The sequence below is a fragment of the Pinus tabuliformis genome, chromosome 7 (assembly GCF_031772625.1).
Source record: "Pinus tabuliformis cultivar Carrire ecotype Pingquan chromosome 7, CPIR1, whole genome shotgun sequence".
NCBI lineage: Eukaryota > Viridiplantae > Streptophyta > Pinopsida > Pinales > Pinaceae > Pinus > Pinus tabuliformis.
In genome coordinates this window covers 894149915-894157673 of record NC_142293.1, presented here as the reverse complement: position 1 = coordinate 894157673, position 7759 = coordinate 894149915, and positions in this window count along the sequence as shown.

Below are 7759 nucleotides of genomic sequence, written 5' to 3'. Positions count from 1 at the left end.
ACTAGGATCTGTCTTCTGAGTAAGTTGCCATCACCTGAACCAACTTCTGAGTATCTGTACCAACCTCTGAGTGAGTTTCCATCAAGGACAACACTTGAATCATAATGCCAACAAGCACGTCTCTAGCCTAGACCTCTAGATGTTTGCGTTAAGTTCCAATGCGTTATTAAGTTTATTCAGTTCATTTTACGGTTGATCTTTGATTAGGTTTCGATTTTCAGGCCTTACCGTATGTAACTTCTCACAATTTCCTAAATGCAAACTATATGCCAAAATATATCATTTCGTTCGATGAATGCTAACTACGAGAGGGTTGAGAGCTTTCACACAAACAAAAATGACCATAAAACAATCAACAATAACTCTAATGCAGCTAATGGAAATTAACAAAACTTTTCTCTAAAGTTACTAATCGTTAATAACAACGAAAAGCTTTATTTTCCATTAACTAATGCAAAGCGAAAGAGATTGTTTGTTTCTTTTTTGATGGCAAAATGCACTAAACAAAATTTGAGAAACAATAACAAAGAGTAAAAAGACAAATTTCACTCAATGAAAATACAATCAAGTCCGTAAATACCAAGGCAGTCCTTCAGAACCGAGAGAAGATCTCAAAGACCTCAATGGGCCATGTAATCTAAGCCCAAAACGAAGCCAAGCGAAAAGAAGAAAATCACTCGAATAACGCAATAAAAAGTTTAACAATCACTGAACAAGTGGAAGAGAGTAACCAAAAAGTTGACTGGACCAACAGAAAACCAAAACTCCTAAGGAAGGCTCGATGCACAAAGCCACTAGATGCCCTAGGGCTAAAATGTGAAATCGGTGGAAAACGGCAAACACCCAAAGTATGCAAATGTAATCTATGCACACTTTTCATTCATATCCTGAAAATGAGAATTCTAATTATGCAAGTGTGATCTATGCAAGAGAATTCTCAAACACACGATGATTCTAATGTAATCTAAGAACCAATCAAGTGCAAATCACGAAAAATGGGTGTGAGTTCCAAAGATCATAAACTAAAAACACTCAAAGGCGATTAACACTCATACACAATTTAGCCCCCCAAAAGGCGATTAACACTCAAAGGGAAATTTTTTTGCAAAAACAAAAGCAAAAAGATGCAAAATTGTGAAAAGACTGAGACAAACCTCCGAGTAATGATCAAAGGAAATCAAATTAATAATTTGCCAAAAAAAACTCAAAACCAGTCACACAAGACTCTGACACACTCAAGTGATTGAAAAAGGTGTAGCTAGACACAAAACCCAAGCTTGGAAGGCTGCAAACAAGCAAACTGGAAAAGTTCACAGGCCTGGCGCGATTGTCAGGTGGAAAACTAGCGCTAATTGAGGATTGGCGCGGGCTATAAACTGGCAAGTGGCGCCAATTGGTGCGACTATCATGCAAAAAAGTGCGCTAATCAAGCTTGCTAGGTCAAAAATAAAAACAAGCAGTCCAGGGCTTGGTTAATAGTATCCAGCCCGACCAAGAAGCAAGAGACAGCAAGAAATCCAACCCAGAAAGCTATCTAAGCAATCAAACAAGAGAACCAAAGAGACAAGATTCGAATCCCCAGCGGAGTCGCCAAATTGTTGTGGAGGTAAATCCCCTCTGCGGATAGAGGCGATCCCTACTAGCCCAAACCGGGTCTAGCAACAATCAAACAATGCTATCATGCAAGTTCCTAATTGCAAATTAAAGGTGGATGATGAGAACCTACTTGGATTCCAACGCTAATATTTGTAGAAGAGACGTCGCTTTCGTTCCTTTGCTTCGGCCGGTCACGATCCCCACGATCTCCGTGATTGGACACCTGCACATGCAAAGAACAACACAAATACAAGCATAAAATCCAATAGATGCAATTATATATCAGTCAAAAAAGATATAACTCAACATCAATCATTACAAAGGACAATGAGAGTGGAACCATAATGATAGTCATCTATTATTGATAAACAACAAAGAAGAATACAACCATAGTTCTGACGTCAAATCCTCCTTTGGCTGGGTAGTCAGCTACACAAGTCTTGCAAAGCTTGTTGGGATGGGAACAAGCCTCTCTCTCTTGGGTGACAAGAATCTCCTCGCTTAGATTTGGCCTTATGGGTGCAAAGAAGGCTCTTGCAGCTTCAAACTCTTAAACTCCTGGTTTTCTATATCACTATGCTGGAACTGGAACTAGCTTGCTCAAGGCAAAAGAACAAGCTTTTATAGATAGAGGGGAAGGAGATAGGATCAACCACAATATTCATGGGATTGGCTTTATCACTAAGAAGCTTCCATGAGAGGTGGCAAACCACTTCCCTTCTATGGAGATTCGAAGCATAACCACCCTAGCTCAACATAGATTCAGTTGATGAATGAGTTAGGGAGAACCTTCAGAAGTTTGTTTGTTAAAAACTTTACCCAACTAGGTTGGCGCGAGTGCGACTCTGAGACAGAGCGCCAATGGCGCGCCCTCTTTAGAGGATTTCCCCCATTGGAGCAAGCAGTACACTATGGAACCACGCCAATGCAAAAAGAGGTCTTTTTATGGGTATTCTGCAGGAGATGTCTTCAGGGCATATGAAGCTCACACCTAGAGGAATATAATGCAAGTGGTTTCAGGTTATGTCACTTCTCACAAGTCCCGGAATGAGTCCTCCAGCGTGCGGGAGAGGGGTAACAAGGATGGTGACAAACGGTGACAAATTACTCTGTAACAGTGCCTATCATTCAGAATCTGTTAGCTTTCAACAGAGGAACCAGTTAACCCTTGGGGGTCCTTCCGAAGTTCCCTATTACTTTGGGAGGAAAGACCATCTATATAGACGTGATGGTAGTCCAAGGTCCCTTAGATTTCAATCTTCTCCTTGGATGCGACTATGTTTATGTCATGGGAGCTCTTGTTTCTTCACTTTTCCGTGTGGTTTGTTTTCCGCACGAAGGGAGAATTGTGACTATTGATCAACTGTCATTCATTGGTCACCAGGCGCCTCCTTTGTAACCATTGTCCCCTATCGGCTCTTGTTTGCAAGTAGTACCTTCCTCGAAATAGGTTAATTATGTGGCTACCCATTCTATCTCGACATATGCTGATGATCACACAGATGGTATAGTATGGTATGTACTGGGGGCATTGGAACCCGATCTGTCATTTGTACCAGTTGACATGTGTTCCTCCCAGAGTGTGGTTCTTCCATCTAGTGAGGACCTCTTGGGAGCCATGTTATTGTGTGGTCCATGATCAGATGAATGAGGATAGTTCCTGGCCTCGTGTCAACCTCTTTAAAAAATGAAACAAAGTGTTCGGAGCATAGTTCCTTGTCTTGTTTCAAGCTCGTTAAAAAATGAATCAAGGATTCCGAGCATAGTTCTTTGTCTTGTGTCAAGCTAGTTAAAAAATGAAACAAGGGATCGAGGATAGTTCTTTTACTATGTCAACCTCATTAAAAAATGAAGCAACTCCCTTTTCCAAATCGAGTCTTTGATTAAGATATCGTAAAATCTCAGTCGAGTCTTTCCAAGATCTCAAAAGTGAACCTTCATTCTATCCACCTAGTTGACTGAAATGAAGCTCGGGGGCATGTACCTTGTTTTGAGTCAATATGCAGGGGGCATGCGAACTTATAGCAAGCACAATTTTTCTTTTCAAGCTTGTGTAAACATGAAACCGAATCCAAGCAGAGTTCTTTATGGTTCAAGCTTGTGTAAAAATGAACCCATGCCCAATTTACATCTCGTGATTTCCATTTTTATCAGCTAAATTCTACTAGATGAGCCTTGGTTGTTTCATTCCATCGCCACCATCATTTTGGCCGATCATATGCTTTCAATAGGTTGTTTTTCCTTTCCTGAGGGACCACAACGATGAGTGGTTTTATTAGCCAACCTCTTGACCATTACATGTTTTGAGCAGTTCCACCATTACTGGAACTAGAGTCTACCCTTTATACCACTCATTCCTCTAGGACAAGTTACCTTTAAGCTCTTTTCTGACTCGTAAATAATGAAAATATTTCTGAGTATTTTTTCTTTTTTAACTCGTTAAAGAGAATAAAAATGGGGGGTCCGCTTTCAACTCTTTTTCGATTCTTTAAAAATGAAAAGATTGCCGAGATCTTGTCGTTTTGAACTTGTTAAACGCTGTGAAATGTCATTCACTTAGTATACGTTTACCCCTTTTTTGGGCTAGGATGAACTATTTACGAAAAAGGTACTCCTTGACTGAAATGGTCAAGCGGTTCTCTCAAGCATCGTTTTCTACCTTTTCGAGCTCGAAAGACAAAAACATACGAAAAGGGACCATGTGGAGTTTTCTTTTCCGTGTCTTTTTCAAACTCTCTAAACATGAAAAAGATACCGAGTTACACCTTTTTCAGACTTGTTAAACTATTAAACGACATCAGATTTGTCACCATGATGAACATGAGCTTCTCCTTCCTAGGGCTTGTTAAAATTACTAGGTTGGATTCGTTCGAAGGATGAACTTATAGTGCAAGCATATGCTATCCCCTTCAAGGTTGCAATTAAAAAATAAATGGGGTACTTTCCAGAAATGGTGGGGGAAAAATTGGAAATCTAATCAGTTTTGTCGGAAGCTCACTCTTGAACATGATACTTTTTCTTCGTGTCAGGTTGGGATATCCTCTTTTTTATCGTTGAACTTCCTGGGTTGGGCCGTTCATTTTTTCCTTCCATTTGATCACTACCACGTCATCATGACCACCGATCCCATGGATCCAAAAGCTGCCAAACTTCCAATTGTGTCATCGATATGTTCAAGAGTTGTCCTTCTGCAGTTACACTTACCTCTGTTTCTTAGCATCGCCCAAAATCATTTTGCATCCTTTCATCTCGTGTCGATGATGTGGGAAACATTATGGCCCTCCTTCGACACGGTCGTTTCCCATTGACTTCAGCTCATTATTCGAGAAGTTAACCGAGAGACTCCCTTCCAATACCTTAGAGCTTGCATGCCCTAATGGCAAGTTCTTCACACTCGATGACAAGTTCACATCATTGGCTTTCGATCGAGTGATTTCACGGGTGTTCGACTTTAGTTCCTCTATTCAAATTTCATGGATTGTGCTGATAGTACCTTGAGGACCATTGTCGTTATTGGTGGTTTCCCTCGTGCTTGTTAACAGTTTACATCATTGATTGGTAATCAAGTGATTTTCTAGCATGTTTGACGTCAACACATCTATTCCCATGTTAGAATTTGTACTTTGATCGGGTCGTGTTGGAGCGCAAGACCCTAGACTCAGATCACAAAAGTCCAGGTTGTGAAGTGATGCGACATGGTTATGTTGATATGCATGTCTCTTTAAGATGGATGGCTGCGACCATACCATGAGTTATCATATGTGATCTTTCTCATTATTAGATGGTTGTGACCATACCTTTATTTCATTATGATCCTCTTTGATGGATGGCTGCGCCCATACCTGGATCCATTTACATGATCATTCTCTGGATAGCTGTGTCCATGCCATGATTCATGTATCATTTGCTAGAGTTCTCAGTTATGTCTATGTATCTATACTTTCTTGTAGGTTTTCCGATGGCAGACTACGGTTCCTTGCACTTATTCATAAAGCATTTCATCCCTCACTCTAGCTTGACCTTCACGCTTTAGGGGGCATCTGTTACACAACATTTTGTCACTGTCCCTGTACTACCCGTTCCTTGATCCCTGAGGACCTATATAGTGAACTCCACATGCTTTGCCTTCATGAAGAAACTTCCACTATGTCCTTCTTCATGAGCAGATCAATTCCCTTTTGCACCATTTCCCCTGAAACTTCTGTTTTTCACAGTTTACAAGACCGACGCTAATGGCCTTTGTCTCCCCTGCATCGATGTGTAGAGATTATCACTATCCCTAATGCCAATTGGAGTGACTGAGTGTTACACTAAAAAATGTCACCATGACTATTTACAGTTAGTATGGCTCTATCAACAGTCATGCTATCCTCTTAGGCAAGTCTTATGCCTCTGCTCTCCATGTCAAACTCCAAAAAAGAGAGAAAGTCCTTATAATGTATTTATCTCTGGGGACGCAGGTTCTCTCAACCTTACCTGCGGGGACGCACCCAATGTTCACAAAAGCTGTGTCTTTGGACGCTCTGTATGTAAAGGGACAGGTGCGTCCCCCTGTAAAGGTTAAAATGCGCAAGTTTCATCTTTAAAAAGTTACTTGTGGTCATTTCTAGAGCATTCTAGAAGGTTGTTCGACGTGTATTGAGCGCCTCCAGATGGTTCATGCACTCCTACCAAAGAGGAACTTATCCCATCAATAAGGGAGCTATCCCATCCAAAGAGGGGATTATCCCATTGATGGTGGACCTGATTAACTTCCTCTTGAGCACTATAAATACAGGCATTGGGCCAGAAGGAGAGGAGGTTGGAAGCTATACATTTCTAAGGGTAGATGCTGCAGAATTAGGACTCCCATTTAGAAGCTTGTGAGGAAGATTGCCATCTTTGCTTGTTCTATTTGGAAGTGGGTGAGCTTTGTCAAAGTAAAGGAGAATTCTTGATGGACCCTGGGAGGGACTTGCACAACACCAAGGCTCAGGTTGTATTTGTTCCTTTTGTTACCTATTAATGCAAATGAGTCCATTCTTCTCAATAACTTGTTATTTATGAGTTGTTTCATGTACTCCTTGGTCTATGTGTTAAATATGTTTTATTCTATGAGATTATCAAGTGCTATTTAATCGTTTGATTGTTAGTGTATGCAGGTTTCAAAGTGAAGGAGAGCTCATCCGGATCAGTGGAGCTGGACTGCTACAACAGCGTTGGATTACAGGTAGGATCTAAACACTTGATTTCCCATATAGTAAATGCATGTTTAGAGAAGGATTGCTCTTGTTTGTCTTGTTTGTCACTAGAGAGTCTTAGGCTCCTAGGGAGGTTGGTTGTGTCCGCACAATCGACTCTTTCCGCCTGACAAATTGGCGACTCCACTGGGGAAACCATTGATGTGAAAGTCTTTTCCTTTGTATGAACTTTGCTCTGAGAAAATTGGTTTATTTTTCTGGTTTTTGGCTCTGTGACTTTGTCTTTGGGTGGGTTAGCTTAGGGTTAGATTCATTTGAGTTTTTCTTGAATTTTCCAGTAGGACGCACCCTTTGAGTATTGCACAGTGCATCCCTGGACGCACTGTTGCTGTGTGCACAGAGCGGGCCCGCACCTGTCCTAACGGGTTGCCTGCGTCCCCTGCTAAAATTTGAGAAAATTCCATTTTTTCTCTTAGATTTTGCTTTTTCTCAGTTTTTACTGCCCAGATTCATTAGTCTCTTGTCAAAGATCTTCACCTGAACTTGTTTCGATAGCATTGAGTGTTTTAGTGGATTTCATAGAAGTTTAAGCCCTAGGGTTTGATTTTTGAGTAGGTCTTGTAGTGACTTTGGCGGTAGAAGTTGTCAAGCCTTATATATCTCTGGTTTTGTCAGCATTCTTAGAAGTCAGACCTGTCATAAGGTCTACCTGTGAGAGCAACTTACCATTGAGTTGTCTTTTTGGGCAAATTTCGAAGTGCTTGTTGATTGAGTCTTGAAATCCATTTTAACAAAAAAAAAAAGATTTGAGTTTTGTTTTGACTATTCTTTTGATTCTGCATTAGCTGGTCCTTGATTTGATTTTGGTCAATTAAAACAACCTAGAATCATCTTTGTGAGCTTTTGCCTTGTTAGGTTTACATAGAGTAAATTTCTTTTGATTTGCTTGTGAGTCAAGTTTTCATAGATTTTATAGCTTTTGA